The 17,149-nt window shown below is 47.4% G+C and overlaps 1 protein-coding gene across 3 annotated transcripts in view; it reads right to left on the reverse strand.

Moving 5' to 3' along the window:
* Positions 1-17,149, reverse strand: part of LDLRAD3 (low density lipoprotein receptor class A domain containing 3) — a 269,530-nt gene that overhangs the window by 74,668 nt on the left and 177,713 nt on the right. The window lies entirely within an intron of this gene.

Below are 17,149 nucleotides of genomic sequence, written 5' to 3' on the forward strand. Positions count from 1 at the left end.
TGGCTGAGACCATGGAGGCATTCCAGGAAGAGAGAAAGGTGTGACTGAAAATGTTTAGCCAAGAAGTGGGTACAGGCAATGGCGAACAGATAAGATCTGGAGAACATTTGATACGGAGCAAGAAGCTCGGCTTTATGCTGTTGGCAGAGAGGGTGAGACAGTTGGGATTAGGCTTGGAGTAAAACGGATTGGAGGGAGGGCGGATGAGGGGCAGGGAGACACGTTATTAGGAAGCTATGCAAAGGCATGATGCCCAGAACTGGGGCACGGGCATCGGGCTGCAAGGATGGCTGCCTCGTTCATCCAACAGTGTTCCTGGTCCAGGGATGGGTGGTGTCCTAGACAGACAAGGCCACTAGGAGGAGATACTGCTCTTCCCAGGGTATGCAACACCACACACCCAGGTACATGACATCCACCTGCAGCCGGGCGGCAACTGCGAGAAACCGGTTTCTGAGAATAAGGGAACAAGACTCTAAGAGAACAAGGACTCTCTGCTCCTTCCGCTTCATCCTACCCCACAGACCACCACCGTCCTGGGCCTTATGTACAGAAAAGCAACGCTGTAAGGAAGAAGCAGGGCTTTACCTTCTCATGCAGCAAGGTGGGAGACACATGGCAACAGCTGCAGAGCCTGGAGGAAGCTGCCCCCGGCCCCCACCCTGACACAGACTGCACTCGCCTCCGCACTTGAGGCCCTAGGGGCGCTCTGGCGGCGCGCTGTGTGTCCTCCCCACCCCATCACTGACTCCAGGTGGTGGCTTTCTTCCCAGTTACTGTCTGAGATGCACGAGGCTGGACAATGGGATGCTGTGAGGCACGGGCCCCTGCCCACCAGCACAGAAGCAGGCAGGCGGCTCCGACGACTTTAACAAGAAGCAAGCAGGAGCAGAGGTCAAGTTCAAACTCCCTCCTGTCCTCATCTCTCACCAGCTGGCGGATACTGCCGTGCAAGGTCAGCGTCTCGGCCACAGACGACGGTGTCTCTTGAGTCATTTGTCTTTCTAGGGCCTTCCAAATTGGGTTATTTTGTCCTTTCCTTTTTATTGACTACCTGCTGCTACTTTCTTTCCATTTTCCCCTCTTGCTTTCTGCCAACTTAAATTTTATCCAAGATGGTCCCTGCATTTGTTTCTTCCACGTGCTGTTCTTCTGCAGATTCCAGCTGGCAGATTTCACCTCCTTCCTCATCTTCTGAACAGAGGCCCTTGACATTTCCTATCTTCTCCCCACCCAGTGCTCAGCGCCCGCTCATTCCCACGTACCCAGCAGAAAGGTCACCTTCTCTGCACCACCCACCACCGCAATGGACTTACACACTCCCTTAATGTGCCTTCTTGGGACGCAAATCGACAGAACTCACAAGCTGCCCGTGAGTCTGTTCCTCTTCTTAGACTCTGAGTTTCCTGAGGTCCTGGGTCTTAGTTCCCTTTCCAACCCCAGAGCACAACATTGAGGGCTGTTCAGAGGCAGAACCAACACTGATGGCTACGTGGATGGATAAGTGGATGAAGGGATAACCGAGGGTCCATTTCACTCACTTTATTTGCCCCTTCTAGAACATCTACCACCACGGTCTATCGTAAAAGCTTCCAGACAAAATGTTATTTCATTTCATTACCAATTATTTCTGGCTATCGAAGCCATGTGACCACAAGCACTGTCTTCACAGGGCTGGTGATCGATGTGGGGAAAAGACAACTGAACACTCCACGTCCCTCAGAACCTCAAAGGTATGGTTTGGGAGCCTTACCGGGATGGAGCAGTCCTGGCTCAGGCCCCCCGTTATTGCATGTGCCTCGAAAGAGTCACCAAGACCGAGAGTCCAAGGGAGCAGAAACCCTGAGACTGCCCCTTCTCCTTCCTCTGCTCGGCCAATCTCTCAGACCCCCATCTAGATTCCATCCCTTATGCCACGTGCTCCTTATCACAACGGCTCTCAGACTGAAGCTGTCCCTTCTGGCCCCATTGGTAAACACAGCTGTTAGAATAATTTCCCCAAAGCAGGCAGCAAGAGGAAACCAGTAAAGATAGAAATGTCCCAGTGAGGGAATAGGAAAGCTGCCACTCAAGGAACCGAGATGCCCCGCGCTTCCCCCCCAGAGTCAGCATAGAAATCCAGCAAGAATTTCTCCTGAGTGCATTAGCAGGGTGGACTGAGCATCCACAGATATTTCGGTTCTGTTTCTAAACCCCTGAAATGACTGCGAGATGTTAAAACACGAACCACACGGGGTGGAAAACAAGGAAAGCATCATCCCCAGAATCCCACTTTATAGTTTTCTTTTAGCTTTTCTTTATTTTCTAAAATCCTTATACCAAATGTGTACCACTTAGAGACTAAGGAAAAGAAGCAATAAAAAAAAAATTGATGGGATAAAAAAAGAACAGGAACTACAGACTCAAACTGGTAGCTTGTCCTTGCAACATGGTAGGGCACATGGACAGCCGGGGACTGCTTTGCAGTGATGTAAGAGGTCAGAATTACAGGAGCCTGGATGAAGAAAGACTCAGTGTTGGACAAATGATACCATCACCACATGAAGGGATATTTTGAAACACATTGTTTTAGGAGTTTTTAACAACTTGAGAAAATGCACAGAGTACTATATGCGGTGGCTTGAATAGTATGTGTCTCCCACCAAAAGATGTGACCAAGTCCTAACCCGGGGTTCAGTTCAGTTCAGTTCAGTCGCTCAGTCGTGTCCAACTCTTTGTGACCCCATGAATCGCAGGACGCCAGGCCTCCCTATTCATCACCATCTCCCAGAGTTCACTCAGACTCATGTCCATCGAGTCCGTGATGCCATCCAGCCATCTCATCCTCTGTCATCCCCTTCTCCTCCTGCCCCCAATCCCTCCCAGCATCAGAGTCTTTTCCAATGAGTCAACTCTTCACATGAGGTGGCCAAAGTACTGGAGCTTCAGCTTCAGCATCATTCCTTCCAAAGAAATCCCAGGGCTAATCTCCTTCAGAATGGACTGGTTGGATCCCCTTGCAGTCCAAGGGACTCTCAAGAGTCTTCTCCAACACCACAGTCCAAAAGCATCAATTCTTCGGCTCTCGGCCTTCTTCACAGTCCAACTCTCACATCCATACATGACCAGTGGAAAAACCATAGCCTTGACTAGATGGACCTTAGTCGGCAAAGTAATATCTCTGCTTTTGAATATACTATCTAGGTTGTTCATAACTTTTCTTCCAAGGAGTAAGCGTCTTTTAATCTCATGGCTACAATCACCATCTGCAGTGATTATGGAGCCCCAAAAATAAAGTCTGACACTGTTTCCACTGTTTCCCCATCTATTTCCCATGAAGTGATGGGACCAGATGCCATGATCTTCGTTTTCTGAATGTTGAGCTTTAAGCAAACCTTTTGCTCCCCTCTTTCACTTTCATCAAGAGGCTTTTTAGCTCCTCTTCACTTTCTGCCATAAGGGTGGTGTCATCTGCATATCTGAGGTTATTGATACTTCTCCCGGCAATCTTGATTCCAGCTTGTGTTTCTTCCAGTCCAGCGTTTCTCATGATGTACTCTGCATATAAGTTAGATAAGCAGGGTGACAATATACAACCTTGACGTACTCCTTTTCCTATTTGGAACCAGTCTGTTGTTCCATGTCTAGTTCAAACTGTTGCTTCCTGACCTGCATATAGATTACTCAAGAGGCAGGTTAGGTGGTCTGGTATTCCCATCTCTTTCAGAATTTTCCACAGTTTATTGTGATCCACACAGTCAAAGGCTTTGGCATAGTCAATAGGGTATCTGTGAGTATCATCTTATTAGGAAACAGGGTCTTCACAGATATAATTGAGTTAAGGATGTTGTTGTTGTTTAGTTGCTAAGTCCTGTCTGACTCTTTTGTGACCCCCATGGACTACAGCCTGCCAGGCTCTTCTGTCCATGGGATTTCCCAAGAAAGAATACCAGAGTGGGTTGCTGTTTCCTTCTCCAGGGAATCTACCTCATCCAGGGATTGAACCTGCGTCTCCTGCACTGACAGGCAGATTCTTTACCACTGCGCCACCAGGGAAGCCCTAAGGATCTTGAGATGCCCTTCCATCCAAAGACTGCGTCCTTATAAAAGTAAAGAGAGGGATATTTGAGACACAGAGATATAGAGTGTTAGTCGCTCGGTTGTGTCCAACTCTTTGCGACCCCATGAACTGTAACCAACCAGGCTCCTTTGTCCATGGAATTCTCCAGGCAAGAATACTGGCGTGGATTGCCATTTCCTTCTCCAGCGGATCTTTCCCACCCAGGGATAGAACCCAGGTCTCCTGAATTTTTAGGTGGATTCGTTACCATCTGAGCCACCAGAGAAGCCCAAGAGAGAAACTTAGAGATGTAAAACGTAAAGACCAAAGAAGGTGGAAGCAAAGACTGGAGTGATGTGCCTATGAGCCAACAACTGCTGGCAGCCCCCAGAAGCTAGAAGCGAGGCCTGGAATGAAATCTTTAGAACCTCCAGTAGGTACCAACCCGGCCAACACCTTGCCTTTGGGCATCTGTCCTCCAGAATTGCGAGGGAAAAAATTTCTGTTGTTTTAAGCCCCCACCAAGTTTATGGTCATTTACGGCAGCCCTAGGAAACTAACGTATGATGGTAAGTACGGAAGCAGGTTATACAACTATTTACAGGATGGTTTCAGTTACGTAAAACAGATGGACAATGGGTGTGTATCCTTATAAAGAGGGAAAAAGGTTATTAAAACTGCACGAGCAATCTGCCATCTTACAAAGAATATTAGCTCACAGCCAAACCTTGTGACCACATCCCAGTTCTCACTCACCAGACATTTGATCTTCAAAATAACCTGGGCAGGTGAGAGCATGGGAACGTCATTCCAGTTTTACAGATGAGCACCTGGAGCTAGAATGTGATCAAGGTGGAGCTGGTGGCTGAGTTTGAATAATTTGGGTCTCCGGGTACCTCTCAGCAGCTCCAGTGGTGTCCAGCTGCTTAGTGCTGGGACCTGAACTGTGTCCCTCCCATCTCCAAATTCATGTTCAAGTCCCTAGCACTTCTAGTAGAGCCACATTTGAGGTAAGGTCTTTTAAAGAGGTGATTAAGAGGAAGTCATTAGAATGAACGTTAATCCAATCCATCACACCTCATAAGAGGAAACTTGGACATGCACAGAAACATACTGGACACACGCATGCATGCACAGAGGAAAGACTATGGCAGGACCTGGGGAGAAGGCACCCTCTGCAAGTCAAGGAGAGGTCCCAGGAGAAGCCTGACCTTGATCTTGGACTGCTAGCCTGCAGAACTGAAAATGTAAGCTGTTGTGAAGCCATGCAGCCTGGGTGTTGTGTTCTGGCAGCCCCAAGCCAAGATGCTTAGGAAGGCTGGAAGACAGGCTCTTTTTGGCCAGTTTCTCCTCTTCCTGCAGCATCCTCCCTGGGCTGAAACGGAAGGAGGGAAATATAATTCCCAGCCACAGGTCTCTCCCGCCCAGTTAGGTTATTTCTGGGCTAACAACAACGAAGACTTCCGGCAAATCTATCTTCTGCAGAAGGTCTGCCAAGCCCACTGGGTAGGTGGAGTGGTCAAAGCCATGTTCTCCAGATGTGCCAGCTGCTTCTGGCTTCTTCTTTAGAGCCACAGGCCGTTACTGTGTAGGAGTGTGTGTGTGTAGGGAGAAGCGGGGGTGAAGTGTATGAGTGGTGCTTTGTGACTTTTAGGCAGGGGGAAGGAAGTAAGGCTGCAGGAGGCAGGGTGTGGTGGCCGGGTCACAGGCTTGGGAAGACAACTGGATTCAGAGACGGGCTCCAGTTCCTCCTGTGTGTACCCCAGCAAACTGCTTCCCCAAGTTGAGACTCAGTTTCCTCATCTGTAAAGTGGAGCCAACACCACCCACCTACCTGCAGGGGACGACTCTGCAATGTCAAGCGATCAGCATCTTGCCCACCACACAGGAGGTACTTAATAAATGTTTCTTATGTGTGTTAATGAAAAAACGGTGCATAAATTTGACTCTTTTTTCAACAGTGCCTAAATCCCATGGGAGTAGTTTGGCCTTTTTTCCCTCTATCGTTACCTTAATCCCAGGGCGGGGGGCCGGGGGAGGGGCTGGGTTTTGGCGTTGTTACACGATAAATTAAAAGATTTTGAATTTTCATTCTCAGCATTTAAAAATCAAGAGCTTTTCCATAAAACTTCCAAGTTCTGAGTCGTCTGGATAACCTGGAAGATGCAGCCATGCAGACAGCGCCTGCCTCTGTGGCAGTGCCAGGCTGGAGCTCAGTGGGGGCATCCCCTTCATGGAGTGTGTGCCCTCCCATGTGCATTGGGGTGACCTGAACAGCTACCCCACTGCCCACCTGCCCGGGCTCTTGTGGACAGGTGCACAGAGGGCTCAGGGAGGAGAGAGAAGGGGGCAGGAACCAGACAGCGGGCTCAGCGGGCACTATAGGAGTGGGATCCACATCAGTTCTGACTAAATGGTTGTGTAACCAACGCTCATTTAACGATGAGCCACATTTAAAGCAGGCAAGTGGACAGGGAGTTCCATTCAGAATCCCAGTTTAGGATGTCACCAGTAGCTACTACCCCAAAGGTGGTTACAATTGCAGCCAGACAAGAGACTACAGAGCACGCACAGACAGGTGGATTTTCTGTCTTGCTCTTCTGGAGCTCACTTAACGAATCCAGTGGGGAGGGCTAAACAAGGTCTAGACTGTAGTCCAGAGGAAAACTGTCAGAGCAAGGCCACAGACAAGGAGTAAACCTCAGGCAGTCCTTGCACTCAGGGCAGTCATGATGGAAAGACACGGGGTGCAGGGGAGGGCTGTGGGCACCATCTGCCCCAAAACCCCCACACATTGTGGGATGGCTTCCCCTCAGGGTGAAGAAAGAGAGGGGATTGGGAGCAAGATTGGGAGCAAGCAATAGAGATGCTTTTTTTTTTTTTTTTAATCAGAAAATGGAACAAATTAGCCCCTGCACATCTTATCTCAAGATTCAGGGAAAGGTCCCAATTGTATGGCTTAAAAAAAAAAAAATCACTGATGCTGCAATTTCACAGAGCAGATCAATACTGCAGCTTAAATGTGAATTTATGGTCTTCAGAAATGCAGATGAGGCTATGCTCTGAGTCCCAGCCTGCCTCCCACTGACAATTCTGCTGACTTCCCATGGCTTCGATGATTCCAGCTGGCTACCTTTTCAGGTAAGGGCAACAGTCCTCTGCTGAGCTTGCCCATCTCCTCTGGGATGGGACCCTGGCTCAGCCCATGTGTCGTCATGGAAACCACTATATGAGCATCTCACCCTGCATCTATACTGGTTAGGCAACATCCCTCCCCCCATCATCCCTGTCTCTCTTTATTGACTGACTCTCTACTCCCGACCCCACCGCACTCCACTCTTCTTGAATTCTGGGTGTGGCATGCACCAAAGCTCGGCAAGTGTGTGTGTGTGCCTAAGTCTACCAGGTCTGCTGCAGGGGATGTGACTGTTGGGTAGATCCAACCCCAGACCCCGGGACAGCTGTCTCCATTTTCCTGGAGGGAAGCATCCACTCCCACATCCTTCCCAGCCTTCCAAGATGCACGTAAAAATCAGATCTCTGCTCTCTTTTCACTTTTATCCCTGCTGTGCACTCTGGGGAGTTTTTACAAAACAAATGAACATGAACTTCAAGGCATGCAATGTGTAAATCACTGCAGATCCTCCCAGGCCTCCAAAAGCTTACAAACACGACTTAGCCAAGGACTAAAGAAAAGCCCGATAGGTGATTATTCTTATTAAATAAACACTACTCACTACCCCCTTGCAACCTGGTTGACAGAGTACGTTCACATCTATTAACACCATCAGCTCCTCATGACAGCCCCATGCATGAGGCAGAACTGGTAATGTACGATCTCCGTTAAGGGTGGAGACTTCTTAAAAAATTCATAGAAAAAGACTGAAAAAAATCACACATAAACTGGTATGTGTTCTCTAAGGAGAACAGTATGGAGGTTCCTTAAAAAGCTAAATACAGAACTACCCATGACCCAGGAGCCCCATTCCTAGGCATATACCCAGAGAAAATAATAACTTGAAAAAATACATGCACCCCAGTGTTCACTGCAGCACTGCTTACAACAGTCAAGGCCATGGACACAACCTAAATGTCTGTCGACAGAAGGATGCGTAAAGATGTGGTATACATATACAATATTACTCGGCCATAAAAAAGAACAAGTATTGCCATCTGCAGCAACATGGATGGGCCTGGAGGTTGTCATGCTGAGTGAAGTAAGTCAGCCAGAGAAAGGCAAACATCATATGATAGGACTTTGATGTGGAATCTGTAAAAGGGTAAAAATGAACTTCCTTACGAAACAGAAGTAGAGTCAGAGATGTAGAAAACAAACTTATGGTTATCAGAGGTAAGGCGGGGGAAGGATAACCTGGGAGGCTGGGATCGACATATACAAACTACTATATACAAAATAGATAACTAGTAAGACCCACTGGGAATTCTACTCAATACTCCATAACAGCCTATATGGGAAAAAGAATTTTAAAGAAAGAGAGAGTAGATATATGCATATGTATATGTATAACTGATTCACTTTGCTATTTACCTGAAACACATCATTGTAAATCAACTGTATTCCAATAAAAATTTAAAAAAATTACACACACACCCCAGAATGAAAACTAGCTAGGATTTTTATCACTTTCCATTAATTAAATTCTTTCAGATAATGTGAAAGTCTCCTTATCCAGCCCCTCTTGACTACATGTCTGCACCCCCATCCACCCCATTTTTTTGAGTTCATCTGTAACTTTAAAATCCAATTTGAAAGGCTTTCATATACATATTTGTAGCTATAAACAAAATGTAGTACTGGTTTGCATGTGTTTTTAAAGTACACAAATTTAGTACTATCATCATACTATTGATCAGATTTGCTCTTTTTAAAAACTCAAGTGCTGTATAGCATTCCAATCTATCTAACCCTCTACTGACGGACATTTAGATTATTTGGAATTTTTCCATTATTAGAAACAATGATAATAAAACCTTAATTCCATCCTTTTATGCCTATGGCAGGATTTCCTCCTGCATCAGTAGGGGGCCTTGCTCTTCCAATGTGCTTCGCTCTGGCTACTGAAATGGCTGAGCACCTCCTCCCAGGCTAATGGTTCATCCGGCTTCCCCTTTTAGAAGTGAGCTTCCTGGGTCAGTATTTAAGAACAAACGAGCCACATTCTGGTAACAAACAGCTGTCCAAGGCAAAGCGAATCACCCCTCTTCTCCTGCTCCCCAGTACTGACCATTCTCTTCACGGCTGCCAGAGGGAATAGTCACCCTTCCTTGGCATGGCCTTAGCCCAGTGAGAGATACGTTACTTTCCAGGGCATCCTTATGGATGGCAGGCTGACTCCACTCCTAACACAGCTGTGAGGGCTGCACCAATAACCACCAAACCCAGCGCCCAGCTCTACGATTAAAGGGCACACTAGCATCTCAGCTGGCCCCTACTGCGAGGCTTTGCGGAGGGAGAGGTCGACACCCATTCTCTCTACTCCAGCTCTTCCCCATACCCATCCACAAGGGCTCCCAGCTCGCACTCTCGTCTCATTCAGACTGGCCACAGAGGACCGTCTGACCCTCACACAGGCAGAGATGCTAGCTGCCTTCTCGCTGTCCCCCCAAAACTGGCAAGGTTGGGAGGTTTAGCAGAAAAGACACAGGGTTGCACTCATCAGCTGTGTGACTTCAGGGAAGTTACCTACCATCTCAAACCTTCCCAGGAAAGATGTGGGTGGTTGTAAGAATTAAGAGAAAATAATGCTACATGTGAAGGGATTGGGAAATACTAAACACTTAATTCAGGGGAACCAATAGCAAGTCAAGCAGCTTGTGTTAAAATCAACACATCAGGCACTTTCCTGGTGTTCCAGTGGTCCAAATTCTTAACCAGGGAATCCCTGGTCTGGGAACTAAGATCCCACATGCTGCAGGGCAACTAAGCCTGCACGCTCTACAGCCCCTGCACCACAACTAGAGAGAAGCCGTCACACCGCAACAGAAACCCGGCGCAGCCAAACAAATAAATACATTTTTAAAAATCAACACATCAAACAAAGCTCTGTGTAGACACAGATTGGTCAGATGTGGTCCACACCCTGGTTGGGTAGACACAATGAAGACATAACGTGGACCGAAGTTGGTATCATCCAGAGTTAACTGATGAATCCCCTGGGCTGGAAATGAAGTCTTCAGAGAGAAGGCGGGATGTGAAGCTGGGTCTGGCCCCCAGGGATACTTGAAGACGTTCAATCGTCACCACTTGGGGGCGCCACCAGTATTGAGTGGTTGAGGTCAGTGATAGAAAGTGAAAGTCGCTCAGGTATGTCCGACTCTTTGCAACCCCATGGACTACACAGTCCATGGAAATCTCCAGGCCAGAATACTGGAGAGGGTAGCCTTTCCCTTCTCCAGGGGATCTTCCCAACCCAGGGATCGAATCCAGGTCTCCCACATTGCAGGTGGATTCTTTATCAACTGAGCTATCAGGGAAGCCTGCTTGAGGTCAGGGCTGCTGTTAAACAACCTTCAAAGCACAGGACAGCTGTCCATGATGAAGAATTAGCCAGCTCAAAACGTCAAGTGCTAAGGTTGAGAAGTGTTGCATTAGGTCACAGGAGAGAGAAGAGCATTCTATGGCAGGAAGCAGATGTGAGTGCAACATTTTCCTGAGATTTATTGATGTTTATGCGGTTCAAGGCAAGGCCAGAGTTGGAGGATAATGGGTGGGCGCGGAGGGAACAGGCGAGGTGTACAAATAGGTAAAAATGGTCATGCATGCACGCTCAGTCATTTCAGTCGTGTCTGACTCTTTGAGACCCCCATGGACTGTACCCCACAAGGTTCCTTTTGTCCCTGTAGTTTTCCTGGCAAGAATTGCAGTGGGTTGCTCTCTTCCAGGGGATCTTCCCAGCTTAGGAATCGAACTCAAGTTTCCTGCCTTGCAGGCAGATTCTATTACCTGCTGAGCCATCAAGGAAACCAAAATGGTCATGACCCCTATTAAATAATAACCTGAGGTCAGAGGACAACTGTCTGGACTCCCCACTGAGTCACAAGGCTGTGCTCTTCTGATAGACCTGAGCCACCGAAGCAGACAGGCGAAGCGAAACACCATCCAGACCAAAGTCCCAAACCTTCCATCACCATGCCTTTTCTTTAGTGTCCCCGCCATCCTCCAGCCCCAAGGACCGCATGTTCTGACAGCTGCCGTCTCCCGAGGACAGGCATTTTTCATGTAAGATGTGTGACAGCAATCTGGCTGCCACATCTATCACCGTGACACAATTATTAAGTACTAATTCATCGGATTCCCATTTTTTATTAATCCTGAACAAATGTAACTGCCAATTACAAGCCTCTGATCCGCATGAGATAACAGGTGTTGCTGTGAAGCTGAAAAGAGTCCAGCCAAGAGCAAAGAAACTGGGCGATCCTAATTCAGACTGAAAGTGCCACGTGGGCCATCCCCATCAACATGTTTGTGGAAGAGCAGGAATCTGAGGACCCCAGCTGGGCAGCCTATGATGTGGTCGGACTGCCGCACTGCAGACAAGATGAATCTGCGGGCTAGAGAAACTACTTAAAAATTAACACAGACCTCGGCCCATGCCACGTGTTAGGTGCTGAGCACTGGACATGACATTCCACTGTTTCTCTCAGCCACTATTATCACCCTCATCTACTTGTTGTTCAGAAAGACAAAGAAAGGTAAAAGCTAGAATTTGAACCCAGGTCCCTGGTTCCAGAGCCCACGTGCTTGCCCAGAAGGTGGTGGTCCTCTGCCATGGGCAGTCAGCTGGTAACACTGCTGACCTTGGACCCAATGGCATGACCTTTGGTCAAGGACTCAGCTGATGCTCAAATGCCAGAGATTAAAGGAAGAGGGGGCAGCCCCGAGTCACACGGGATCTGGGAAATTCCACCCTCAAGAGGCAGTCTGGTTTTTTTTTTTTTTTCAGCCTGAATTCTTTAATGTTATCTAACCTTAAAAAATAATGAGCCCAGCTGAGCCAGACAGGCCTGTGAATACAGACAAAATAGTTACTCATCTCTGGAGCAAATAAATATGTAAATGGCAGCCCTGCTTCCTCTGCCTTCATCTGCGCAGCCGGGAAGAGTGGCATTACCGGCAGTTTTCAAGAAGCGGTTTAGGATTACGCAGTGGAATGATTATTTATCCATTGAAAATATGAGTCTTGCTAATTAGGTCGTAATGGTACTCGTTTATCATCTGAATTTGGAGCATATATTGTATTGATCTACAATGTTGTCTGTGGGCACAAGGTGCTTATTAATACCGGCTTAGCTCTGCCGAAAGTTCCCATGAACCTTAAACCCTCTTGGAAGCCAACTGAAGGGATCTGGGCTGACTGCAAATGAGGGACTTGCTGTGATGATACTCCTTCTACCAGAGCTGCTGGAAAGGGATGCTGTGCCTTCGGAGTCTTCCTGCTGCTTTTGACCAGAGTTCCCAGATTGTGGACAATCTGCTAATTCCGGCAGGTACAATGAACTCACGTGGTTATGTCTTTAGACATTGAGGGGATAAACACTGAACTCGTAGACATCTGAATTGAGTCGTATATTTTAGAAGGTATTCAGGCAGCCAAAGAGTGTAAGTGTTCTGGCTGTAGCAGCAGGGGAAGAGCCTTAGTCACACACACACACACACACACACACACACACACTCGCGCAAACCCCCATGAGAACGGTCCCATCACAATCTCTGTTTCCTGGTCAACTTCAGGTCAGGTCATTGGCCAGTGACAACCGAAGCTTAGTGTGGCTTACTTCTGCTCCATGGACTCTTCCTAGTGTTTATGCTGAAGTCTGGCTCTGCCTTTTACTGGGGGCCTGGCCTTGAGTAACTCAGATTATCCCTCTGTACATCAGAGGCTGCACCTGTAATGTTGGGATAATAAGCTCTCCTATGTTGCAGGGTTGTTATGAAATCTACATAAGAGATCACAAGTGAAATACCTGGGGTATAGTACACACTCAAAATTTCATGCCTCCATTTAATCTTTCTAGAAAATCAGCTTGCTCATGGCAACACATCCACAAAGGCCAACTGCCACAGAGCATCAGACTTAAGAAGCACAGGTTCACCAGCCCAGAGGATGAGCTGGGCATGGAAGGGACAACTTGTCCTGAGGGTATGATACTGGAATGGCTTGCGGAATCAGATTTTTAGCAGTATCCATCCAGATGTAATTCAAAGACACTACTCTGTAGTTGAGTACTTTTGGGAAATGCCAGCTACCATCTCCCCCACTTAGGGATCCCTAATGCACCCAAGTGCATCCAAGACTTGTAGCAGTCCTGAAACAAAGAAAATGGTTTAATTTGTTTTTACCCAGTGTTTCCCATAGTTAAGTCACCGAACTTTTTCTGGGGGAGTGGGTAGGAGACGGCATGAGAAAGTTATCCTTTTAGAGAGAGTAACGAAAAGACTCAGAATGAGAACAGCAGGCAGGAAGACGAATGGAAGTTCAGAATTGTTGCCACCCACTCTCAAGATTTAAGGGCCAGAAATGGCAACGGTCCCTAACCCGCGAGGACTCTACCCAGGAAAGGACAAAAGCTGGAGTTGAGTCTTTCACAGAGCAGATGGCACAGAACCAGAATGTCTAATACAACCTTCCCCAGACTTCTGGCTGTGACCCGAGTGAGCGTGTTACAAGAACAAGCCACTTGTGCTTCTGAAACCCTGTGTTTAAGTGATTTGCAGAGACAGATGCAGAGGCTGCATCCCTGGGCTGAGTCAAAAGATGAAAGCCGTGGGCAACCAAACTGTTCATCAAACATCACCCTTATTTGACTACATCTACAACAGGGAGGAAGACAAAGAGGGAAAGGAGGGGTGAAGAGGGAAAAATCCAGAGGAGAAGGAAGCTGAGAGTATGGGACCAGGGGAGTGAGCGGCACCAGGAGAGGAGGAAGCAGAGGCAACCAGAGGCAGAGCGAACTGGAGAAAGTAATTAGCGTTCCATCCCATTTAACTCAACCACGGTGCCGAGCAGTCATGCTCTCTGGGGGGCCCGAAACCCCTGAGGTACCCGCCATCAACTTACCAACTCCGAGCTATTCTTTCTGCTCGGGGTCAGATGACAGATTTTCCAGCCAGATGGGAGGTGCCAACTGTAACTGAACAAGCCCAAGAGGGACTGGATGAATGATTTCATTTCTCCATGAGGGTCAGGAGCAGATGCCCTAGGTCGCTGCTACTGCAGTAGTTCCTACCATTCAGCTGAAAGTCTGGGCTCAAGACAGCCAAACCTTTATGGCTACCTCCTCCATGATCTGAGAAGGGAACCCACAAGAACCCCCTGAATAAAAAGGTCTCATTCCCCTCTGTGCCATTAAGAGAATATGTAAAAGTCCCTCTCTGAGTCGCATACCTTTGGGTTAAGAAATCAATTCCTCCAGACACACAAATATTACAGTCCCCATGGAGTGAGAATCTGTGATAAAAACAGGATTAGGGGAACTCAGTTTTTACAAGGACCTATGAAAGGGCTTATTAATATTGTTAGTGCACCTAACTACAACACATGCTGCTTATTAAAGAGACAGGCAGTGACACTTTAAACATCTGAAATTGCAATGATGAGAGCTGTTAATGCATTGCAATTTATTATCCCCTGCTCGCAGGAAATTTCTCAGGATTAACCTCCTCACAGCTTCCAGAAGATGCTGATATGATCATTTTGCATTGCAGGAGGTATCATGCAGACTAACGCAATTTGTTTCCAGAGTCTGGCTGGGCATGCAAATGTTTGATGTCCTGGTTTTATCACCAGTCCATGAGGTTATACTTCACGCAGAATGATCCAGGTTGACACGCGTGTGTGTATGTGGTGCAGCAGTAAAAAATCACCTGGCAATGGGGGAGACTCAAGAGACTTGGGTTCGATCTCTCGGTCGGGAAAATCCCTTGGAGTAGGAAATGGCAACCCATTCCAGTATCCTTGCCTGGAAAATTCCATGGACAGAGGAGTCTGGCTGGCTATAGTCCATGGGGTCACAAAGAGTCAGACACGACTGAGCACACCTCACATGTGTATATACATGTGAGCATATGTTATGTATATGTACACATATATGTAAATATAGATGTGTATCCTTGTATGTGTCTACATGCACACTGCATGCAAACGTGTATACGTGTGTGGAGAAATCTGAAAGAGAGAGGGAGACGATAAAGCTGACTTTCTCAGCTTTTAACTCTTTCAACTAAAGAGACATTTAAGAACCATGTCCCCTTGGAGTTGGAGCATTCCACCCTCTAAAGAGAAGATGGACTTGGTCCTCTCCAGGGACAGCGCAGACACACCATCACAGCAGGAGGTGCCAGGAGCATGTGGACGGAGAGCTAAATTAAGATGAACTTTCTGTATCAAAAGTAAACAAAAGTAACCTTTGTTTGGGCAAGGTGATGACATAATCATTGCCTGATATATCCTTAAAAAAACCCCAACATACTCTAAAACTTATTTTAGTATTCCCCATCTGGAGAAATCCAGGTGTGGGAAGGACCATCACTTGCCTGCAGTCATGGGGCAGGTAAGTGGCAGGGCTGGGGACAGGACCGAGACCCGCGAGTTCCAAGCTGGGGCACATCCTCCACAGGCAGCCTCTGTCCTCTTGGAAGTGGGAACTCATTGAAACAAACAAACCTAACTCCTCCATTCAACAAGCACAGCAGGGCTCTCTCTGTGCACGGGACTGAGAGGTGCTCAGGACTAGAAGTGACACTTGGACCTGGGATCAACGCCACAGCCACGTGGCGAAACACAGGCAGTGAGGACAACCATGATCGCCTGGAACCCTAACTAATATCCGGCAGTCTCTAAGTCCTCAACAATTTCTCCATCACAACATGCTCCTGTGACTTTGTGACCTTTGCCAAATTACTTAATCACTCCATTCTGTGCCTCACTTTGCTCATCTATAAAATGGGGAGATAATCACTTTTCCTCCTTTTGGGTTGTCATGAGGATTAAATAATTTAAAATATAAAGTCCTTAGGTACTGGGTACATACATAGTCAGCATTACATAAGTCTGGCTACATCACATTACTTCTGTTATTACTATGATTAAGAATAAGCACATATCATCAAAGCACGGGTTCACCCATGCATGCACACACACATAGACACACACACACGTTTTTCCCTTCTCTTGAACAAAAACTAGTGACTGAGTCACATTTTTCAAAGAGAGAAACTGGACTTGGAACAGAGCCCTTAATGCAGCCTTCTTTATTTTCTGTCTTCAGCACTCCTTTATAAATAGGGTGGCCAAATTGATGCTTAATAGCTTAATATCGGGTTCATATTAATCTCACCCTGTCTGAGTTTCAAAGGGACAAATTGTTCTGACTGCTAATGAAACGGATTTCAGTTGCAAGTTTCTAAGAGACCAGAGGCAGAAAAAGTACCAGCTGATCTAAAAAGACAGACATCTCTTTGGTGCTCTTTTAAAGCCATAAGGGCTTACAGAGTTGCCACCAGAAGCTGGGAAGAAACCCAACAGCCTTAGCCAGGGTGGGGCGAAGGTGAGGGGGGTGCACAAGGCCCCTCAGACACTAGATGGCACTAGAACATACTCGAAGCCTGGCCTCCTTCAGCTCTCCACACACCCCACCCTGCTCTGCAGTTAGGTTCACTGAGGCAAGATGTGGGAAAGACACTTCAAATTGGAATAAACTATCTGAATGTTCAGTTCAGTTCAGTTCAGTCGCTCAGTCGTGTCCGACTCTTTGCGACCCCATGAATCGCAGCACGCCAGGCCTCCCTGTCCATCACCAACTCCCGGAGTTCACTCAGACTCATGTCCATCGAGTCAGTGATGCCATCCAGCCATCTCATCCTCTGTCGTCCCCTTCTCCTCCTGCCCCCAATCCCTCCCAGCATCAGAGTCTTTTCCAATGAGTCAACTCTTCTCATGAGGTGGCCAAAGTACTGGAGCTTCAGCTTCAGCATCATTCCTTCCAAAGAAATCCCAGGGTTGATCTCCTTCAGAATGGATTGGTTGGATCTCCTTGCAGTCCAAGGGACTCTCAAGAGTCTTCTCCAACACCACAGTTCAAAAGCATCAA

This window comes from Capra hircus, chromosome 15, assembly GCF_001704415.2.
Source record: "Capra hircus breed San Clemente chromosome 15, ASM170441v1, whole genome shotgun sequence".
NCBI classification, from domain to species: Eukaryota; Metazoa; Chordata; class Mammalia; order Artiodactyla; family Bovidae; genus Capra; species Capra hircus.